The sequence below is a fragment of the Doryrhamphus excisus genome, linkage group LG7 (assembly GCF_037039965.1).
Source record: "Doryrhamphus excisus strain RoL-2023G ecotype Guam linkage group LG7, RoL_Dexc_Guam_v1.1, whole genome shotgun sequence".
NCBI lineage: Eukaryota > Metazoa > Chordata > Actinopteri > Syngnathiformes > Syngnathidae > Doryrhamphus > Doryrhamphus excisus.
The window spans coordinates 12,894,235-12,916,957 of NC_136363.1; the positions used below are offsets into that span (position 1 = coordinate 12,894,235).

General features: G+C 44.1%; 1 long non-coding RNA gene across 1 annotated transcript in view; it reads right to left on the bottom strand.

Moving 5' to 3' along the window:
* LOC144899542 (uncharacterized) overlaps positions 1 to 22,723 on the bottom strand; it is a 57,429-nt gene that overhangs the window by 34,243 nt on the left and 463 nt on the right. The window contains exon 2 of the long non-coding RNA XR_013627727.1: positions 19,596 to 19,733. This is a non-coding gene — a long non-coding RNA (uncharacterized LOC144899542). The remainder of the gene's footprint in view (positions 1 to 19,595; positions 19,734 to 22,723) is intronic.

Genomic DNA, 22,723 nt, shown 5'->3' on the forward strand with positions numbered 1-22,723 from the left:
TTCCTATTTCTAGTTCCATGTGTGGCAGCCAGGGCATTGCGTGGAAGCGGTTTGGTTCCTGCAGGATTGAGTCTCTGCTTTTTGCAAATGATGTGGTCCTGCTGGCTTCACGAAGCCGTGACCTTCAACTCTCACTGGATCGGTTGGCAGGCCAAGCGAATCGGCACCCCCGAGTCAAAGTCTACGGTTCTCGCCCGTTGGAGTGTCATCTGCAGGTCAGGGGATGAAATCCTGCCCCAAGTACACAGAGGGAAGGATGGAACGCTAGATCGGGCTCGTCCAACCGCTAGGAGGCCTCAGGGAAGACCCAAGACATGTTGGAGAGACTATGACCCTGTCTACACGGAAACCTTCCTGGGATTTTATTTTTTATGGGTTGAAAAAAACCCCGGGCGGCATGGCGGTCAGAGACCAGGGTTCGATTCCACCCTCGGCCATCTCTGTGTGGAGTTTGCATGTTCTCCCCGTGCATGCGTGGGTTTTCTCCGGGTACTCCGGTTTCCTCCCACATTCCAAAAACATGCTAGGTTAATTGGCCACTCCAAATTGTCCATAGGTATGAATGTGAGTGTGAATGGTTGTTTGTCTACATGTGCCCTGTGAATGGCTGGGATAGGCTCCAGCACCCTCGCGACCCTTGTGAGGAAAAGCGGTAGAAAATGAATGAATGAATGAAAATAACCCCCACACCGTGCCGGATTAGTAAATAGTTGCATCCGGACAGGAATCCCAGGATCCCTGGGTGAAAAGGATGGAATACCAAGGTCCGCCGTTGTCCGCTTTCCTACGCTTGTCTAGACTTATGACCAAGTGGAATTATTTCTGGGAGTCACTTTGGAGTTTGAGACAACTAAAGAAGAATGAGAAGAATATGGATTGGGGTGAAATATTGGCCTGATTCAATGTTTGGCTGAAGGGCAACCATCAGGTTGAGGGTACGATAAGGCAGGTGATGTAAACAAAGAGGGGGTGTTCCATCCACGGTCGAGCGTGCTAGCCCAGGGCCGTGGATGTAGAATGGGGGGGGGGGGGGGGGCAGGGCACAGCTGTTTCAAATGCAAATGCCCTGGAAAAACTTTCTTCGGTGGCAAAGCTTGTTAAAAAGAAGAGGAGGAGGAAGGGGAGGAAAAGGCAGCACCCTGCGGCTGCATTGAAAAGCCACGGCCACTAAAGCGAGAAGCTGTGGAGCCACATGGCGAGCACTCCAACACACCGTGAAGACACAATGAATACATCCAGGCCACTCATTTATTTAATGTTTGGCCCTTTGGGATGACACTGTATCACACAAAAGAGTGTCTCTTCCAGTGTAATTACATTACGGTTTTGGCATGCAGGAAAGCCAGCGGCATTTGAAGGACTTGCAGACTGAATACTGTACCGGGACTGGTCTGTAAACTTTGTGTGCAGATGTTTTCACCATGGCCAACAGGCTATTTGCATCTCTTGTGAATGTACATATACAGTACACAACTATAATAAGATGTCTTCCGCATGAATGTGTGTATAAATGACACACAGACACACACTGAGGTCTTTGACAGCAACATTATGACTGTCATGAGACACGCAGTCCTGAGAATGGGTGCATTTTCTCACCGAGTCAGTAAAAATGGAACAAACAGATGGATTCAACTGCTGGGTCTTTGTCAAAGTGGTGTTACATAGTACGTGTCCTGTCCATGTGTCCTGGGAATCAGACCTGTTCACTATTTGGCTTGGCCATTTACAGTGTTGGACAACTTCTCTATCTTCACGTGTGGCTATTACAGTTTGAATCATTAAAGATCTCGATTATGGGCCTGGGAACTGGGAAAATGATGTCACTTAACCACACAATAAATGAAAATGAAATGGATAATCAATATATTGCCATGTGCACGCGTGTCTGTTTTCCACGGCTGTTACCTTACTTTTAACCAGTAGCAAAAATATGACATTAATTGTCATTTCATACAAAAAGTAGTTTGAAAAATGTGGTCATTTTTAAAAACTATAAAAATGGTACTTCATTGACTAAAAACGTGATTAGATGATACATCATAATATACTATTCATAGATGAGTTAAACTGCTCTAAAAATGGACTTGCTCTTAGTAGCTGTACAGCAGCAGCTTGAACTGTACTGAGGATCCGGACCTCACTATTAAGAAGGCAGACTCCCTGCTTGCGCCTGAGGTTGATGATAGGACGGAGAACAATGGAGGCTCCGTTGTGATTACTAGTCTACTTCTAGCCGACCCGCCCCTCAGGTCCAATACCACTCCTGAGTATTGTTAGCTGTTTGTTGTTATTGCCGTTGTTGCCTTTCCTTAAAGATGACTCCAGAGGCAGACGTGCTTGGCTCAATTCGGACACAGCTGCAGATGAAGAGGAAAGACCGTGGAGGGGCAAAGAGGCAAAGAGATGGAGGAAGAGAGAGGGGGGCCTGGAGGGAGGGAAGAGGTTGATGTAAGAGGAAGCGGGAGACAAGCGACAGGCGGAAACGACCGGTGTTTAAAAGGTGAAGAGAACAAAAGAGACACGCAAGGTATAGCTCGCGACGGTTGAGAAAAGCCACGTTGCGGTTTTCCTGATCTAAATATAACTTTGCAGAAGACATTCGACGGCCTCAATACAAGCTAGACCTGCACCACCGACTGAGATCCAGCTGTATCAAAACATAATACTGACATAACATATTGCTGACACTGTCACATATGTGCCATTTCAGGGTCCCTCATTATGTCCAGGGGACTTTTTAATGAGGTTCTAGCAGCAATATGTGTCCCTGGAACCCGTTTCATGTGACAATATCAACCTCACTTGTTTGCTTGTTTCCACTGTCAGAGAAGAGGAATTCAAACATTTGCTTTTGGCTTTTCAATCAAAGAAAACCTCTCCTTCTTGGGCTTCACTACACGTCTTAAAATGCAGCCTCTGCCATCTTTCCATCACTCAGCTCCAGGTTTGATGATTTTGTTTGTTTACCTCATGTTAGCAAATAGGCTAAGCTAGCATGATGTTGCGGTTCAAATGTTCCTTAGCATTGCTAACATTTGCAATGCTCAGTGTTAACACTGTTGTATGCCAACGGTGCCAATTACGTCGATCACCAGCTATCCATCAATCGCAAAGGTTTGGGTGGATTGCATAAATGTCACTTTGTAGATGTGGTATGACGTCAGTCAGCTGACCTTAAGCCCCGCCCCTCCTAATTCGCTCTTGCCCCCCTGCAACTTATTGAATGATATAAACTCCATTGGTTACGGAAAAGATATATCGGCTTGTCGACTTGTCAATTGCATGTTGAAAAAGTGCATTCACCCTGGATATACAGTACATGTGCAACATACACAAATCATTCATTCATTCATTCATTCATTTTCTACCGCTTTTCCTCACGAGGGTCGCGGGGGTGCTGGAGCCTATCCCAGCTGTCTTCGGGCGAGAGGTGGGGTACACCCTGGACTGGTGGCCAGCCAATCACAGAGCACATACGTATAGACAAACAACCATTCACACTCACATTCATACCTATGGACAATTTGGAGTGGCCAATTAACCTAGCATGTTTTTGGAATGTGGGAGGAAACCCGGAGTACCCAGAGAAAACCCACGCATGCACGGGGAGAACATGCAAACTGCACACAGAGACGGCCGAGGGTGGAATTGAACCTTGGTCTCCTAGCTGTGAGGTCTGCACGCTAATCACTAGACCGCCATGCCGCCCACATACACAAATCATATTTATAAATATATATTTTTTTCTATAGTTACAGTAGGAGGTAGATCTTTGGGAATTGGCAATTTAAAAAACAATCATTAGAAAAAGTGTGAGCACCCCTGTTGTACTGTATGTGATATACGCCACCCATTACGTGGAGTTAACAAATACAGTAAACCTCGGATATATCGGATTCAATTGTTCCCACTGGTTTTGTCCGATAAAAGCGAAATCCGTTATATGCGTATACCGGAAAATGTCCGTTTTACGCATATATCGGATTTATATCCGGTATATGCGTGAATCGGATTTTATCCGTTATAAAAAGGCACTTCCTTGACTATGTTTCCAATGTACCTGGACTGGGCAATGAAAAGAGACTAATGAGAATTTAACTTTATTGGACTCTGAGCATAACAAATTGTTAATTAAGCTAGGCCCTGTTACGCCATCAGGCCTACGTTATTTCCAATAGTGAGGTTAAGATCTCATTCACTGCTCTGCTAGTATTATTGACGTCACTCACTTTTATATGTGTCCTAAATCTGGAGCCAGGAGAAAGACACGATGCGGCCATCCGATATATGCGAGGGAAATTGGAACGGGACTGGAGATTTTGTCCGAAATAGGCGAAATCCGTTATAAAAAATCCGATATATGCAATGAATTTTTATTGGAAATGCATTACAGAAAAATTGTTTTTTTCGTTGTGAGCGAATTTCCGATATATCCGAGTCCGATATATCCGAGGTTTACTGTACCGTTGAAAATACTACAAGACGGGAAAAGGCATGTACATCTTCAAGGTGGTTGCACCTGAAAATTCACTCTTAAGTCCATGCCGTCCGGTGGTGCACAAACTCTGACAGATTGCGAGGAAGCCTCAGTGTGCGGAACAGGTTTAGGCAGCCAAACAAAGAGTATTTTAATACTCGAAAAGTATTTAAATGTAATTTAATATTTTAAGAGTATTTTAATACTCTTCGTTAATACTCTATACACTTTTCATCACAGACTCTCACTTATCAGCAGAAACTTTTCTGCATTGCACAATTGTTTCGCTCAGAAATGCGCATTTAGCACACTAGCATGCGACTGAAACGATGCGCTGTCACTTTAAATGAATCCTATACAGTGAGATTTATGAATACTTATATATACAGAACAGCTGCCGCCGTCAAGCTGCGCTGATTACATATAATTGTTATGTACACAGGCGGCAAAGATAACACGACGACAAGCTAATTGAAATGTTATCCCAATCTTATCTGAGATGATTACTTAAACACTACATTTTCTAATGCATTTTGAATTAGGCAATTACATGCCAGCGCATGCTGGGGAGTGTGAAGGAGACTGGGAAGGATGGGGGGGGGATAGTGTGAGTGTGTGTGTTGGGGGTGGGTGGGGGGGGGGATTAGCAGACAATAGAACGGGAATATTAAGTGTTTCAGCCAGTGAGCGCGAGGTCAAAGATCACACAGCGCTTATAGGGATATTAGCCACTCGGTTATGATAAACGATGACGGTGTTGTTATGGCGACAAGAACACTTGTAGCTCATGGGGGGCTGGAGTTAATGCTGCTATTGTAATATCGTTGAATGGCTTGAATGAATGTAAATTACTATACATCATATTTAGTCCCTCCAAAATACATTGGAGGGATTAATGTTATTCATTTGGTTGAAACTACTGATGCCATTCCACTCCTGTCCTGTAGGGGGCAATAACGCTCACACTCACCCACTCTTGGTATTCATGTACGGGGAAGCAATTTCAGAGAGGCAAGCAACAATTTCACTGTGTGGCCTATGTGCTAACCACTCAACCACCGTGCAGCACAGAAACAAACAAAACAACACAAATAAAGTTGTCAAAATTAGTGTGCGGAAAAAGTTAGGATGGCATGGATTTTCACTAAGATGGAAAAAGTTTGTCCATCCATTGAACGACAGCTCACATTGTTGGCTAAACTTTGCCAAATCGCTATCGTTAGCTGGCAACAGTTAAAAGACAGTTAAGTTAAACACAAAATAAGTCACAGTGGAGTGTTTCGTGCTGGCGTGTTTCCTCTTGTATGTTTACACTTGTCACAAAGGCTACATGCTACATTCAATTCATGTCCAAGTAGCAAAGGCTACATGCTACATTCAATCTTGTCCAATTCATGTCCAAGTAGCAGCGGAGTGAAGTGTGACTCGGGTAAAGATTTGCATGCAGTGTGTGCGCCAAAGTTACATGTCTGTACCTGGCTGCTGCTTCTCCTTTTAATGGCCCCCCGCGTCCCGCTGCTGCCTGTTACGACTGGCATTTTTACAGTCTCGTTGCACTCTAACGCGGCCCATCAAACGCCTCGCCATTTCCTTCCTCTGTCTCGCTCCTCTGATCCCCCCCTTCGGCCGCCCCCCACTTCCCTTTGCAGTTAACGTCTCTGTCTCGCCAATTACTTTGTCATTGACAAAGTGCGCCAGTGTCCGCGGCGGGCCTCCCGTCTCTTCCTGTTTTTTCGGAATCGGTGAGACAACTCGGCTCATTTTACGACACGCTTGAGTGTGACGTATTTGTGCGCTTTGTTCATTGGGTATTTCTTTCGCCTCCAACGTAGGACAAGTGCAGGTGTTCTAGTTCCGTTTGGTACGATAAATAGGGTGACGTCATAGCATGGCATGGGCGCCAAGGAGAGGGACATGAAAGGTAAACATGCAGCATTTTCTGCTCTTTGAATCAACTTTGTGCCTGGCTCCACCCCTCTGGGTACCTTCCCCTCGTGGTACACCCCACAGCTGTGGTACCATTCGCAAATTTGCTAGGCAAAACAAAAAAAAGATGGAGGTGCTCCACGAGTCAGCCACCAAACAAAGCTACTGCAAGTCAAGCATAAAGGCGGGGGGGGGGGGGGGGGGGGGGGGGGGGTTTGCGGTGGTGGGCAGACGGGAGAGCCAAAACAGAAATTAGGGGTGTGTTGGGGAGAAAATAGCAGGGGGCATGAACTGCCAGCTGTTGTGTTGAAGACAAGCCAGCTCCTGCAGTAAGGACTGCCATCTTGGAATGGATTACAGGCTTGGTATCACAACATTCAGCTCACGTGGGCCTAGAGAAGCTCAATGTTGTTTTTTTTTTTTTTTAAGAAATTCCCCACGGAAGTCAAGGGTCCCTTGGGATGACAAATGCAGAGAAATGGCGAAGTGGCGCACCTGCAGCCATGTTGTCATTTTTCAAGGGCACGTCGTCAGTTATTATTCTTCCTGATAAGCAAAAGTGTTATTGAACTTGTTGCATAATGCTGCATAAGGTCTTGTCTGGAGTCTGGATGCTAGCTGTTGATTTATCATGTTTACTTTGCCTGCGTGGATGCTGCTTCTTGCTGTGCATTAAGATAGCATACGGCAATAAAAACAGTCCAAGGCCGTTTGTACTGCCTTGTAACCAAACTGTTCATGTAAACACGGCTTTCAAATCGCTGCTTTCTTTTTTGGTTATGGAGAACACAGCTGTGGCGACCATGAAGGCGTAAGATCTCAACATGCATGGAGGACATTCGTTGGTCGCACTGATTACTTATGTGGGGTGCACGTGTGGCGCACCACACGAACAAGACGCCAGCAAAACACAAGGAAGACGCACAAAGTGTCTAAGATTGTCTTGCAACCTGAAAAAAAAAGCAAGCACCCGTAGAGTTTGTTTGATGAAACAAAAAGTCAAGCCCTGCCATGGGAGCCCGTACGAGCGCTTGTAATGGTAATGGTAATAGTAATGGTTTAATTTCATTTGAACATGCATCAGATTACAATTGAGTGCATCCCATAATCAGTTCCCAGTTCCACATGTCCAAAAGGAGTAGGAAGAAGCAAAGCTTATTAAATCCTACCCCCCATCTGGTACTTTTACAATCAGTAACTGTTACATTTGTTCACTTCCTGCTTTCCATAATACAGTTTAAGGTTTTTTGTTTTTTTTAAGTAATGCACCTCGTACCAAAGTACGAGGTGATATGAGCATCCAATGGGTACCATAGTACAGTGTTTTTGAACCTTTTTTGAGTTTTTTTACATTGGAAAAATGTTGTGGCACACCACTAACCAAAAATGTTCCAAAATGTCACCATGACCTCACACGTGCATCAAAAAGTCTTATGGGAGGAACAAGGTAGGTGTTGCCACACGGACCAATATTACATTGCTCTGCCAGTCTTTACACCACAGACACTCCACAGTAGCCACGTTTACATGACCAGTTTTCTCTTTCCAAATGACCTTTCGGGAAACAATGGTATCCATGGAAAGGAATATTCCAATCTCTTGTCTACATGCACCGTGAAAATCAACCAGAATAGTCAATGGGTCATGTACGGTAAAACGTAAACATCAACTTCCCGAGTTTTTCTTCCACTTGTTGGAATAACTCCGTATTGTCAGTTTTTTGTCTGTCCAGTCTTGAAATTTAGTTTGAATCAAAAACAAACTTTGCTTAGCAGTCCATTGGCAATTGCTGGCCTCCATTTTTAAAAGTGAAGAAGGTCTGGATCTGCATGTTACGTCATATCGGATCATGCGCTGAAAGAACGCACCCGGGATCAATTTAAACAAGAAAAGATCAAATTCAACTTTGCTAATATTTTATAATTAAACTCGGGACATGTTTTATATAGATATATATTTTCTTTTTTAATCAAACTGGACTTGTGAATAAAGTATAGAAGGGTTTAGATTCTGTTCCACAGATGGCGCTAATGCACACCAAAGCTGCTTGCCAACCGCCAATAAACAACAGAAGAAGAAAAACACCACGAAGAAGAACGCACCCTGACAAATTTCCGTTTGAGCGGATACAAGATACCTGAATTGGATTGGGGAAAGGAATATTCCATCCCTGTTCAATTCTTTCCGTTTGAGCAAATATACCAAATGCAATTGGAATATTTGGGTCCATATATTCATGGCTATTGACATAATATTTGCAAGTGATGATTAATCAATGTTAACTATAAAAAGTGATATTGGGTAATTCCTCACGGCACACCTGACTGTTTCTCAAGGTACACTAGTGTGGCGCGGCACAGTGGTTGAAAATCACTGCCATAGTAAGTGTCAATATAGTGATATATATAGCACATCATGACTGGTTCAAGGCTCTTCATCCTTGTATTTAGCAAACATCAACTGCTTGTATTGTTTCTTGAATTGGCTCATCGTTGTGCATTGTTTGAGGTCCTTACTCAATCCATTCCATAGTTTGATTCCACATACTGAAATGCTATGGCTTTTTAACGTAGTCCTAGCATAGAAGTGTTTCAAATTGAGTTCTTCCCTGAGATCATATTTCTCCTCTCTTGTAGTGTGACCTAGGATTTAGGTAGAGGCAAGTCCCAACCAAGAATGGGTTCACTCTATTGTGCCGCAAACAACAGTACAGTAGAGAGAACCCTCTGCCAGTCGACAGCAGAGGCTTTGGGTGGAACGGCCCTGGTTCCTCCGCCAAGGGATGTTGCCAACTACTGGTCTGGCATGCATGTTGCATCGTTTACCACATCGCTGTTGTGTAAACGCTCCCTTGCAATCCCAATCCTTGAAAGTTGGTGTTGTCGTAGCTCTCCCTCCAAGGTGCGGCGGGCGAGCGAGCATAAAAAGCAGCAAGCCAAATCAGCCCCCTTGTGTGCTGCGTATTGGCTGGGGAGGGGGGGGCGCTTTTCCAGCGCTCCTTTGTGCTGTAATCAAAGGGAATGACGCTCCAACTGCGACTCCCACCACTACAGGCTAATGGCTAATCAAACAGGAAGGCTGCCAGCCCCCCCCCCACCCACACACACAAACACAGTGTGTGTCTCTCTCTATGGCTGCGCTGCACTCCATCATTTGCCCCATATGATGCCTTCGAGTGCTCCAACTTGAGGGTTTTTTTCTCCAGTCATCCAGTTTCGCTAATTTTGTGATGATAGCTCTGCAGCACGGGAGGTGTAATATCTGCCCCCCCAAGCCTTTGTCAAGACCTAAAGGTTAAAGGTGAAGGTTCACATGCTCTCTGACCTCCCAAGAGAGAGATCTTTTGAAACGCCACATCCCATCAGTCCTGTGGAGCATTTGTAAGAACAATAAAAAAAAAAACCTTTCCAACCCTCCCCAAACTTAGACTCTTTCTGCCATCCAAACTTTAGATCATTAATTAGCCTCATTGCTGCATTGCAGTTTTGATGGAAATGTATTGGTTCATAATTGATGGCCAGTGTTAGACTAAGATCCATTATCAGTCAAAACATATTGAAATACAAGCGATATTTAGCATTACCTCTAGTTCTAGTACACTTCTAGTTTTACACCCAGAAAACAATAATGAATGACAGGATTCATCAACATTTAAGTTTGCTTTTACCTCTACTCAAGACGTGATTCTTGACAAAGACACGATAGACAGCGAGAGCAACACGGACCACCACCTTTGTGTTTTGGGACATGATTCATTTTTGTTTAACTGTACCGTGCCCTTAAAAGGCGTACGTGCTTAGCTGCTAATACAAAATTATAGCAACAAGGCTACACACCTAAATGTTCTCACACCCTCACTGCCCCCTCTCCTCGCTGTCCCAAACACACACAAACAATCCCTCCCCGCAGGTCGAAGCCCCTGCCACGGCGCCGGCCAACCTCTGGCCGCCATCTGTATCCCATTAGGGCCACGAGAGGGCCGCCGAAGCGCGGAATGGATGAAAAAAAGAAATCCAGCACTTTAAAGTCCTGCTGCATTATTTAATAACAACACACTCCATAAAGTCCCTGTTATTAACACAGTGGGAGCACATAAAAGTATATTGGACACAAGAGTTCAATCGGCCGCCGCGTGGAACAAACACCGGTTTGATTTGGCCTTGCTGGTTCTGTTTAGTGCGTCTTGTAATTAATGGTGTGGAGTAGAAACAATCTATTTCAACATATATTGGTGTTCTGAGCTTGAAATAAAAAGGGAATGTCGTCCGAGGGATTGAACTGTTTGTCTTTTGGAGCACTTCCCCCTCAATAAATGAATACTGAATCCTTTGCGCTTATGAATGATTTGGTTGTGATAAAAGGCGGATTCACCTGAGTATGGAAACTACATAACCAAGAGGGGGAGGGGGAGGGGTTTAAGGCTTCACAGGTTTTGAGGCTACAGCGCGTGACCTCAATCAGCACTAAGGGGGACGTTCCCAAACGCCTAAAACTATCCAGATGACGACCTCTGACCTCAGTTGCGCAGTGAGTGAAGTGGATGTTGCCTCCGGGCTGAAGGAGACCAAACGCCTCCATTATGGGCCGGGACTGGAGGGTGGATTAGACCACTGATATTCTCTCACACACGCACACTCCTGCTTCCTCGTCCTAACAAGCAATAAAGCTTTGGTGCTCCAATAACTCCTGCAGATATGCCCAATTGGGGAATATTGTTTGGGACTGCAGAAAAACACAACGCAACCTGACTGCTCGTGCTCGGCCAAACATAACAATTAAAACGGCATGACGCTGCGTCTGGGTGAGAAAACACCTTCCGCTGCAAGTGGAAACAATACCTTCGCCAAAAGACTGGAGGACACGTTCCCACATTCATACCTATGGACAATTTGGCTAGCTTGCATGTTTTGGAATCTAATGGTAATGGTAATGGTAATGGTAATGGTTTTATTTCATTTGAACATGCATCAGATTACAATTGAGTGCATCGCATAATCAGTTCACAGTTTCACATGTCCAAAAGGAGTAGGAAGAAGCAAAGCTTATTAAATCCTACCCCTCCATCTGGTACTTTGACAATCAGTAACTGTTACATTTGTTCACTTCCTGCTTTCCTAATATAGTTTTCCTTCTATTTAGCAAACATCTACTGCTTGTATTGTTTTCTTGAATTGGCTCATCGTTGTGCATTGTTTGAGGTCCTTACTCAATCCATTCCATAGTACATTCCATATACTGAAATGCTATGGCTTTTTAACGTAGTCCTAGCATAGAAGCATTGGATGACATTTTTAGGTAATTGGTTGTTTTTACCCTTATGCATTATTTTAGCTGTGGGAGGAAAGCGGAGTACTCAGAAAAAAAACCACCGCTGTGTGGCCTGTGTGCTAACCGCTAACCACCACCACCGTGCGGCCTTATTATATATATATTATATATATATTAGATTAGATTAGTAATATACTGCCTCGGCCATCTCTGTGTGGAGTTTGCATGTTCTCCCTGTGCATGCGTGGGTTTTCTCCGGGTACTCCGGTTTCCTCCCACATTCCAAAAACATGCTAGGTTAATTGGCGACTCCAAATTGTCCATAGGTATGAATGTGAGTGTGAATGGTTGTTTGTCTATATGTGCCCTGTGATTGGCTGGCCACCAGTCCAGGGTGTACCCCGCCTCTCGCCCAAAGACAGCTGGGATAGGCTCCAGCACCCCCGCGACCCTCGTGAGGATAATCAGTAGAAAAGAGAATGAATACACTGCTTAATATAATATATATCAAATTGATAGATTATTATATGAAATATTTTATTTTTACATACTGCTTAATATAATATATACCAAATTGATATTTTATTTTTCTGCTACTAAGATTTTTTTGCTGTTGTTTTTTCAGTTTTCTTGTTTGATTCTATTTTTAGAAAGGTTTCAAGCTGATGGAAAAAAAAACAAATGGCCACCAGGGCACACTTGGGACACCCCTGCTGTGAGGGATGTGTGGCGCCCCTACGGGTTGTGGTCAAATTGCTTTGACAGTACAAAACTTTCTAATCTTTAGGCAAAAGGCCAATGGTGTGTTGGCAATTAGTTTTGCTTGAGGGCGACTAATCTCTAATCTACTCAAATTTTACACACATACACGTGCGCTCGTCAGTGCCCTAAGGGTGTATAGCGAATTTGCTGGTGATTCGGTTGAACAAGCTAAAGTTATAGTGAGTGTTTAGGAGAGCGTTTCAAGTCAGCCGGAAAGATAATAGCACAGGTAAGACAGGTGGGGTGCTTGTTTTGACAATGCATCACCCTTTTGGGTGGAGGGGGGTTATTTATACCAACAAATGTATACGGTCAGTACGTTTTGTCAGCAGGCTGAGCATTCCATCCAAGATGGACTCAAGAGGGTCTTTTCCTGACAGGTTGGAGTCAGGAAACGTGGAGTATGGAGTTCATCATCATCATCATCATCATCATCACGCTTCCTTGGACGCTCCCAGATGGATCACCTTGGGGACTGGGAAAGGCAAAGCGCCTGGGGGGATGATCCTATGTCAACAACCACCAAAGCTGTTTCTTATGAAGAAGTAACCATCAAGCGTGTTTAGTGTACACGTGTTCCGACACACATACATGACATCTATACTGGATGTCCACAGTAGCTTGCCAAAAACCCTGGCAGTAGTCAACCTCTCATATTTTTATTACATCCAGGAGGTGCAGAGTGAAGACGGGCGGTTTCACAGGGGGAGCGGGGGGGAGGGAAAGCCGGGTCCTTATTTTCCAAAGCATGGTGCGAAACCACAGGAATGCTCCTTGCAGTGCTGAGGAGAAGAAAATCAGAATCCCCAACAGTCGGTCGAGAGCAGGTGTGAAAGACGTCACTCCATGGAAGGAAATGGAGCGACGAGCTTAACTGAAGCACTCAACAGCCATTTTGAGGCTTGATTAGAAGTACTTAAGGGTCTGTGATTGACAGATTGGGCTAAGGATGGAGAGCGACAGCCTACACCGCGTGGCCATGGAATTCTGGCTCTGGATAAGAAAATACAACCAAAGCAAGCGGTGTGATGCCCTCAAAATGTGCTTACATTTGTGTGTTGTTAGGCCTGTCATGATAATCAATGAATACATTATTATCGACACAATCAATCAAAGCAAACTGGGCGTGTTGGTTCTATAACAGAGTAACCACGGTGTCATCTTATTTGAAAAAAAACACTAAAATCATCACACAGCAACTTAACACCCCAAAGCTAGGTAAGAAATAGACAAGGCAAGTACCAAAATAAAAAAGAACAGCTATTTTAAATTCATCCCAGCGCTGCATTGATGTCAGCTTCAGCCTGGTGGACAGACATATTATTATGTCTCCTATATTGGGTAATAGGCATGTAAAAGTGATATAGTGGTGTTATTTCATGTAATTTATTGTTTGTTGTCTTTTATCTTGTATTTTATATTGGTGTTTTTATCTCCTGTACAGCGACCTTGGGTGTCCTGAAAGGCGCTTTTAAATAAAATGTATTATTATTATTATTATTAGAGGGCTCTAATAATGCTACAAAATATATTTAGGTGATCATAAACAAGTTTTCTATGCTCTAACTACAAAAATATTCTGAAGAGGGATTACTGTCTAGCCAATCTTTATTAAAATGATGATCGACAAGCCTCATTGACCCGTTGTATTATTTCTACCCATAAAAAAAAAACATTTTATATTGTGAAATTTCAGAAAGGTCTATTGAGTACGTGTGTGTACTACCCCCCCCGCCCCCCCCAAAAAAAGTAAAAATGGTGCGAGCCACCACGATACCTTGCCGTTTGTGATGCTTGCTGCAATAAATTCAGGTGTTCTGTGCTGTTGATGGTTAGTGTATGTACACTTTAAGTCAATGTTATGGCAGTAGAGGACAAATCTCTTATTAATACAACATAAACAATTGTAACGATACGCAAACATGTACTTAAAAGCTTCCCACCTGTGTAAATAAGCCCTGCCAGCTGTACATGATCTGTACGGCTAACTCTTCCTCAGCGTCTGCCGCCAAGCCCAGCGCATGGCCAGAGGCTACGAGTTGAATAAAGATTACACGTGTCACTATATTAAGCAGCGGCTCTTGTAATATATGACGACATACATTTTACATGAGTTCACCTGACCGGCGAGCATTTCAAGGTTGCCGGCTGCATTTAAGCGGCGGACAGACTTAATTAGGCGAATGTCTCAGAGGTTAATCATTTTCTCCCTCCTTTCTCTCTCTATTTTCTATTTAGGGAGAGTGTTTTTCCCTTCCTCCTCGCAGCGCTCAGCTCGCTCTCTCGCCCGGTGTTTGCCTTAAACACACAAATGTGCCTGATTCTCTGCCGTTTGCCTAATTTAGCTTTATCTTAAATTAATCCTTTTCCCACTCACCTTTTCTCTTAAGCGTTTAATTGCATATAAAATGAAAAGCAGGCCTGATTTACTGCACAAGGTACGGAGGGTGGTCTGCAACGCCTGAGGTTAAGTTGATTAATTAACGTTGATGTAGATTAATTAGCTGGAGCGGCACTTTGATCTATCAAATCACCTCCATATGTGGAGCCAGCTATGTGTTTAGCAGCGGCAGGCTTGGATTCGGGCCACGTGTGAGCCTGCCAATTCGGTTTTCCATGAAAAAAAAAAAGTGGATGGTGGTGGATGGAGATCACTCGCGTGTAGGTCGTTTGCTGCTGTTGTGATTTCACGTCAAATTAAGGACAATCATGCGAGACGCAAGACAGCCGTTGTAAAAATGTCTGCGTGGTTTTGGCCGTGTGAATGTCCATTGTTCACTCCTCAAGTCTCGCTCGGGAAATACTTTTGTGATGCGTTTTGAGTGAAGCAATTATTGCAAGAGAAATGCAGTGTACATTCTTAGAAAGTTGGTTACATTAGTTGGGAAGATTGTTAAAATATTATCCAATTATTATTGATACAAATAAATCCAAAGTCAATACAGAAAAGGTTATCCTCTCATTCAATGTGGAAGTGGTAAGTTTCCTCCTTTAGTTGGATTAAATCAATTGGCGAGGCTAACTAGTTAACTCGCTGGCTTGCTATGCTAGCGTGGCCGTCCATTATGTACCTGTAGCCAGTGAGATGTGATGTAAACAAAGAATAATAGGACCGTAAAGGTGAAATGTCTACAGGACATTAAAGTCGTACACTGGTTTTCTTTGTTACGACCACAAAAATCCTACTTTGAAATTCACTCATCCTGGTTGGTAAGATAACCCCTTACCACATGGGTGCCAACTCATGCCATGGAGGGCTGCGACACTACAGGTTTTCTTTCCAGCCGGTCACTAAAACGGGTGATTTTAATGGTCAGCACCTCCTTCATTTTCAGGGAAGGAGCTCGTCAATTAAATCACCAGCTGGAGAAACCACTTGGAGAGGAAACCTGCAGGGTCTCGGCCCTCCATTGGCACATGTGCCTTACCATCATCATACCTTACCAGCAACTTTTTGTGGCAAAAATGTGACAAGGAGACAATCCTGTATCTGTCATTCATTTTAAGTCTTACAAAAAAAATACAGAATAAAAAGGCATTCAATTATTTTTGTACTGCGAAAAAATAAATAACGGGTATCCTGCATGTTAGACAATTCCCGCTGACTTCCTTGTTTCCGTCTCGGCAGGCACCGAGGGTCCTCTGACTGGCTGCCATCATTAAAAATCAATATGGCTGCTTTTTTTCCTCCGTGAGAGTTTGAACTGTGTGTGAATCAGTGACGATTCCCCCGTGCTAAGCCCTGCAAGTCACATGCGGTTTGTCAAGCTTTGTCAGCGGACAAAAAGAGAGCGCGAGGAGGCAGGTGGGAGGGAGGGAGGATGGGAGGAAGAGGTTGCAAGGTGTGTGTGTGTGTGTGTGTGTGTGTGTGTAAGGGTGGGGAGTGCTGAGGATGAGTGGGGAGGCATTGCTGGCGGGGTCTCCATGGCGATGATGCTAGTTAGCTAGCTAGTGCTCAGGGGCCCTGGAGGAGAGTGACAATACAAGGGGACTTAGCAGCAGCCGCGGCTCAGCAGCCACACTGCATTAATGAGATTTTTCACACTTATTATACACACACACTCTGTGCATGTGTGTGCTTTATTGTGTGCACACGTAGGCTCCTTCTCCGTGAGTGGAAAATAAACAAGCGAGAAAGAGCGTGGTTGTTTATCTTGTAGGCGCACAAATAAACAAACAGGAATGAAATAACGCTTTCCTCTTTGACAAGTCACACGACACACAATCACCACGACAAGAAACAACGTTTTGAAAAGAAAAATATAGCTCATACATTAAAGTTGTTATTTTTTGTTTGAAAGTAAACATATTCTATTTATTTATAATTTATTTAAATTAATTTAGATGGAGAGTTATAAGAGGTTTCTGCCTTTTTGAATCACTTCAAATGATTTAATTCCTGAGCGGCTTGTCGTGTCTTATTGTTGGCTCAATATTTGACTCATAAAAAGCAATTTTACTGTTTTTTTTGCAATCGTTTCTATCCTATGCAGTCATATTAATCAAAGGTGAACGTACACACTTTCCTGTCTTGTTTTCTCTTGCAGAGCACCAGACGGCAAAGACGGGGGGAGCAATACGTTAGAAGGAAATAAGAATGCGGTTCGACAAAGGAAGTTTCCCTCTGCTGCCAGGCGGCGGCCTGACGCATTAAAGCAGCTGTCAATTCATCAAATATTTGCCTTTTTTTGTATTGTGCGCGAGCGCGCTAATGGAAGAAAGCACGCGTTTTCATTGGAGGATCTCTGAGTGATGGAGAACACCCATCCCTCCTGGAGACGAGCAAAGGGCAGGCCCAGAGGGCAAAGGTTGCGCTCTTATCGCCGTGGTAACATCACAATGGAGGGGGAATATTCCCACTGCTTTAATCTTCATGAAACAATATCACAAGACACAAAACGGCTGCCTAATCGGCCCAATTAAACATGGCGTCCACGGACTAGCCGGCCCTGGGGAGTGTGTGTTTCCTTTCATAATAGGAACGTTCAGGTGACATTTTGGGGACTCGTCTAGCCTGACAAAATCATTCTATTTTAAACAGTAAGGTGTGTGTGTGTGTGTGCGCCACTGAGCAGATGGACGCAGTGGGAAAGGGGGGCATGGCTGGGGGGTTCTTACAAAACAAAAGCAAAGGAGTTTTCCACCTCGAGACACCCAGCTGTGCTACAATCTTATGACGCAAAAAGGTGACTAGACCCTTTCGTGTTTGATTCTTCATCCCGGCATGACGTTTGGGACAAATGCATGCGACACCAGTGGCCTCTGACCTACATATAGACAACTATCCCATGTCGTCCTGGCAACTATATTCTCACACTTTCACTTCCTGCCGATGGAACAACACGGTGACCTCACACATGGCCATAAGAATCTTGTACAATGTCGTCCTAGAAGGTGGAAGTTGCTCGGGCTGCAAACTCCATGACTATTTTCTCTTCTTGGAACTGTCCCAATATTTTGTCTTTGACCTCTGACCTCAAAAATGTTATTTTTTTTTGACAAGAGTAAACCTTGTAGGAAACTCCCCAGAGATCGGACGGTGCTGCAACGTCCATTTTCTCTTCCTCCAGGCGTCCCAATACTTATGTCCTTAGCTCTCAGGTCCAACACCAGTGACCTCTGACCTCGCAATGGCCAAGAATCTGTCGCAGAAGCCGATGTACTGTAGCTGCAAAGGAATTCCATACTTCCTGTAGGCGTGGCTAAGCGTCCCGATACTAAAGTGGCGTGCGCACATCCTGGCTTGGATACGAGATAAGCGCAGGAGGGAAAAACAACACGCTGGCGTGTTCCCAACTGCTTGGCATCACAGAGAAGCGTCGGCGCGTTTGGGGTTTGACATATACGCCGCCTTGTTTGATCACACGCAGGATGTGAGGCGCAGCGGAAGAACAAGCTTGAAAACATGGAGAGGAGGTGGCACAAAGGACCCGCCTCCCTACAAGCAAACATCACAAAAGCACGCTCGGCGACGGTATTGGAATATTAAAGGTGTTTTATTCCGTAGCGTACGCCCCCTCGTCTGCCGGCATGACCTCCTTAACATGCACGCGGTATCGAATCGTCATTAGAAACCCGTGGATCCTTTTTCACACTGCCTGAAACAGGACGCCATGGATGGCGGCTAATTGAAGTGTAATATATCAGCTTCTTTATTTCCGCCGTGACTGACGCTGACATGAACCCACAGGCTGTAAACAAATGGCGGGAGTTAAGTTAAGTTAAGTTAAGGCATGCAGTGTATCAAAGATGGAGGAGCTTTGTAGGTATAGAGGGCGTGGCCCTCGGCATACTGTAAACATGAAATGAATGATTATTGATGAGATAGCAGATATCCTTATGTCATCAATACGGGTCAATGCGGTCGAGTGGTTAGCGCGCAGACCTCACAGCTCTCCTAGCTCTCCAGGGTTCAATTCCACCCTCCCACCCACCCAGTTTGCATGTTCTCCCTGTGCATGCATGGATTTTCTCCGGGTACTCCGGTTTCCTCCCAACATTCCAAAAACATGCTAGGTTAATTGGTTGATTCAAATTGTCCATAGATATGTGAGTGTGAATGGTTGTTTGTCTATATGTGCACTGTGATTGGCTGGCCACCAGTCCAGGGTGTACCCCGCCTCACGCCCAAAGACAGCTGAGCACCCCCGCGACCCTTGTGAGGAAAAAGCGGTAGAAAATGAATGAATTATTATTCTTTGTGTATTGGTTTCCATTTGTATTTTTGTATCATTATTATTACACTGCAACATCAAAGGGTTAACTTTGGGCATGTACTTCTGTTTTCTTGTGGTTAGCATTTAGGCAGGGGCTAACTTTTTTTTACACTTTTTACACTGACCTCATATTGCGTTGTCTTTTTTATGTGTTCCAAAAGGAGGACGGGACACAACAAGCACGTCTAAAGCAGTCCAAGTTATAAAAGTTAAGGTAGAGAAGGTTTGTTGATTTTATGGTGGTTAACTTCTTTTTACACTTGCGTGACAATTGGTGACTTAAGTTTGTCGAACCATTGTCTTTTTACATTTGACCTCTGGGCTACTCTGATGGTGACTGTTGCAACTCGGAACAGATTATTCCCTTGTCCGTGATTCCCAAAGTGGAAACGATTGAACAGAAAGAAATCAGACGTGTAATTAACATCACCGCGGCCGCTTACTTGCTGACACAAGCTTCACGTGGATAGCACAAGCTGGGCGGCGTTGTTGCTCACACACTCTTCCACCTTCGCCCCTGCACTCCAAACCATCCATCACTGAGTCCCCCAGGGAGGGGGGGGGTAACCGGAGGAAAAGCTCTGTAAGGGGAGAACTAACAAAGAAAGGAGTGACCATGTCTGCCTTGATAGCTTGAACAGAGCCTCTCTTAGCCTCCATCTTGCGTGCACGCACACGTGCTCTCACACACACACACGCACACAAATGGAAAGAAAGTCACTAGAAGAAGCCTAAAGGGCAACCACAGCATGCACACGTGTATGCTTTCCCTGCCACACTGTACGCTGTAAGCTGCACGCTAAACACCCACTCACCCAAGATAGCAGAGTTCCATGAAGTAAACACAACAGCAGCTGATTGACTTGATAAATAGCAGCAAACTTGTCTCCACAATAACATGCAACTTCCTATTCTAAACATAAGTTACAACTAACATGAGTACCTAAAAACACTTCTGGTTACTTAATACATCACCAAAAATAACCAGCACACAGCAAATGGCCACTCGTCCTGGGACGCTAACAAAGAAACAAAAATGCATAATTTTGCCGCCCTCACTATATTGCCATGTGCAAGCGTGTCCGTTTCCCTCCTCTCCTGCCTCCAAACAGGCAGGAATGGGGTTCACTCTGTTACAGCACCTTCCGTAGAACAACGGCATGAACAGAGTGAGCCCTCACACACACACGCAAAACTTTAAATTATTATAATTATATATTCAAAATGATTGAAATTATTTGTGCAATTTACTGTTTACGCCAGGGGTCTCAAACTCAATTTACCTGGGGGCCACCGGAGCTAGGTTCTGGGTGAAGCCGGGCCGCATCAGGTTTTCAAAAAAAAAAAAAAACGCATTTATTAAAAACTGGAAAAAAATCAATAAAAAAAACTGTCTTCAATGCTTTTGCTTCTGCTATACCCTACACTTTTTCAGTACTTTGGTTCCGGTTTTCCACACCAAAATATCTGATAAAACATTCCATTGTTCTCAAATATCTTAATTTTTATTTTTCTATACACAAAATAAGATAAAAATAAATAAATAAACAAATTAAGAATAAAGACAATAATCAATCAATCAGCAATAAATAAGTAAAATAATAATAAAACAGCAAATAAGAAAAATGCAAGAAACCACATACAGTTGGTAGAGAAATAATTTTTTTCAGATTCAAATGTACAGTATTAACAGTTATTTAATCTTTAACATGAACATTGATGACTTAATAATTTGACCCAATTAGCAAGTTAGCATTGTACTCACATTGTTGTAACTTCAACAACATGTTTGATGAGATGCTTTATCTTGACGTGTATTTTCCGTTTTATTCCAAATCATTTCCTGCATTTATTTGTACCCAGCGTCATAAGCCTTTAGCTTCATTGCTAATCCAAAGCAAAACAGGGCGGGGTAACAGGGTAGGGTAACAGTATGGGCGGGGCAAAATTCATGTTAATTGTGTCCGGTGTGCACACAGCTTTAAGCTGTCATTTCATTATTATTATTATTATTATTTACCTTTGTTTGTTTCTGATATTATATGGCAACGACATTTCGTCGACAATTTCACTGCTGTGTTATTGTGCAATGACAATAAAGGAATCTATGGAACTATCTATCTAAGTTAAAATCTTTTTTCCTTCTCATTCTCGTGGAGCCAATCTGGTGTATTGTCTGGTCTGTGTGTTGACATTTTATCATCAAGAAGGAGGCGCTGAGTGAAAGTGACCACTCAGGACAGCGTAGAGAAGAAACAATGAGGAGAGAAGAGGAAGATGTTGATCTCCAACACTGTACCAGGAAAAGGTCAATAAGTGTGTGTTTGTGTTGAGATTGAGCCGCGGCCTTCTGCGGTCTCACTCTCTCCGCTCCACACGGGTTGGCTGACTGACGTTTATTTAACAGCCTGGAGGCCTGACCGAGACGGATGCTGTTTTCTTTCAATCGAGGAGGCGTGCGAGACGCCCTGCGCAAACACCCCGTAATCCCGCCAGAGACGTCCTGTCTGCGCCGTCCCCATGAGAGCATGGCGGATGTCCCACGGATCGTGGGCGGTGAGTGACAACATGATGATGATGTCACCGCCGAGTGTGTGGCTTCTTTAATGTCACAAGTAAAAACCTTGTCAGTCCCGAAGGTTGCCGGCTTACTTTCACAAGCGAGGATGTGCAAATTTCATTATTCCTCTCATTTTCCCCGCATCTCCATGGTAACCCACACACATGCTGAATTATATCCATGGACCTTGAAATGAAGTGAGCGAAACTCCATTTACTTCAACTTAAAAGGCTCACCATTGTGATTTTCCAGCTATAAGACACTTTATAAATGGATTGCACTGCCACTAATCTAACATCTCCTCATGCGTCCACACTCGTTAATGTTTAATGCTCACTTAGGAAGCAGACAGGCCCGTCGCCATTGGCCTCACACACACACACACACAAACTGCCCCTCCTACATCCCCCTGGCAACGCCATCCTCATTACCAGCCTGAGATTTGACCTTTCACCCCCTGAGACCAGATGGCTCGTGTTTTCATGCTGCAGGGAGGAGAACACAACGCGGTGACTAAAATATGCGTTCAACCAGTACAAAAACACTGCAGCATCTTTACACGAGTGCGTACACATGAGTAACGGCACACAAACTTCACTAAAAGGGCCATTAAAAAAAAAGACAAAGTCCAGACCAGCCCAGAGGTCTGGGCCATCTTTACACATCAAAAGGGGGCCGATGAGGATGAGGAGGGACGTGTGTGGGGTTGAAGCAAAGCAGACGGGATGTCTTAAGAGGTGGGTGCCACTGTGGGAGAATAAAAGCGTGGGAGAGAGTGAGGTAAAGCAGACATGTCAACAGCTAAGAGTGCAGGTTTTCCTATTTTTGGAGTAATGGCACCATCTAGTGGCGCGACCGAAGCATGACAGCCACACAAGTGCATGTGCAATTACCAAGATAGAAATCCCTCTTGCATTTTATCTTGAGCTTATGTCCTTCTCTGAAGTCCACTTCTCAAGGAGTGGTAGCTCGCACCATCCGTCTTTTATGGCGCTTATCCTCATGAGGTAG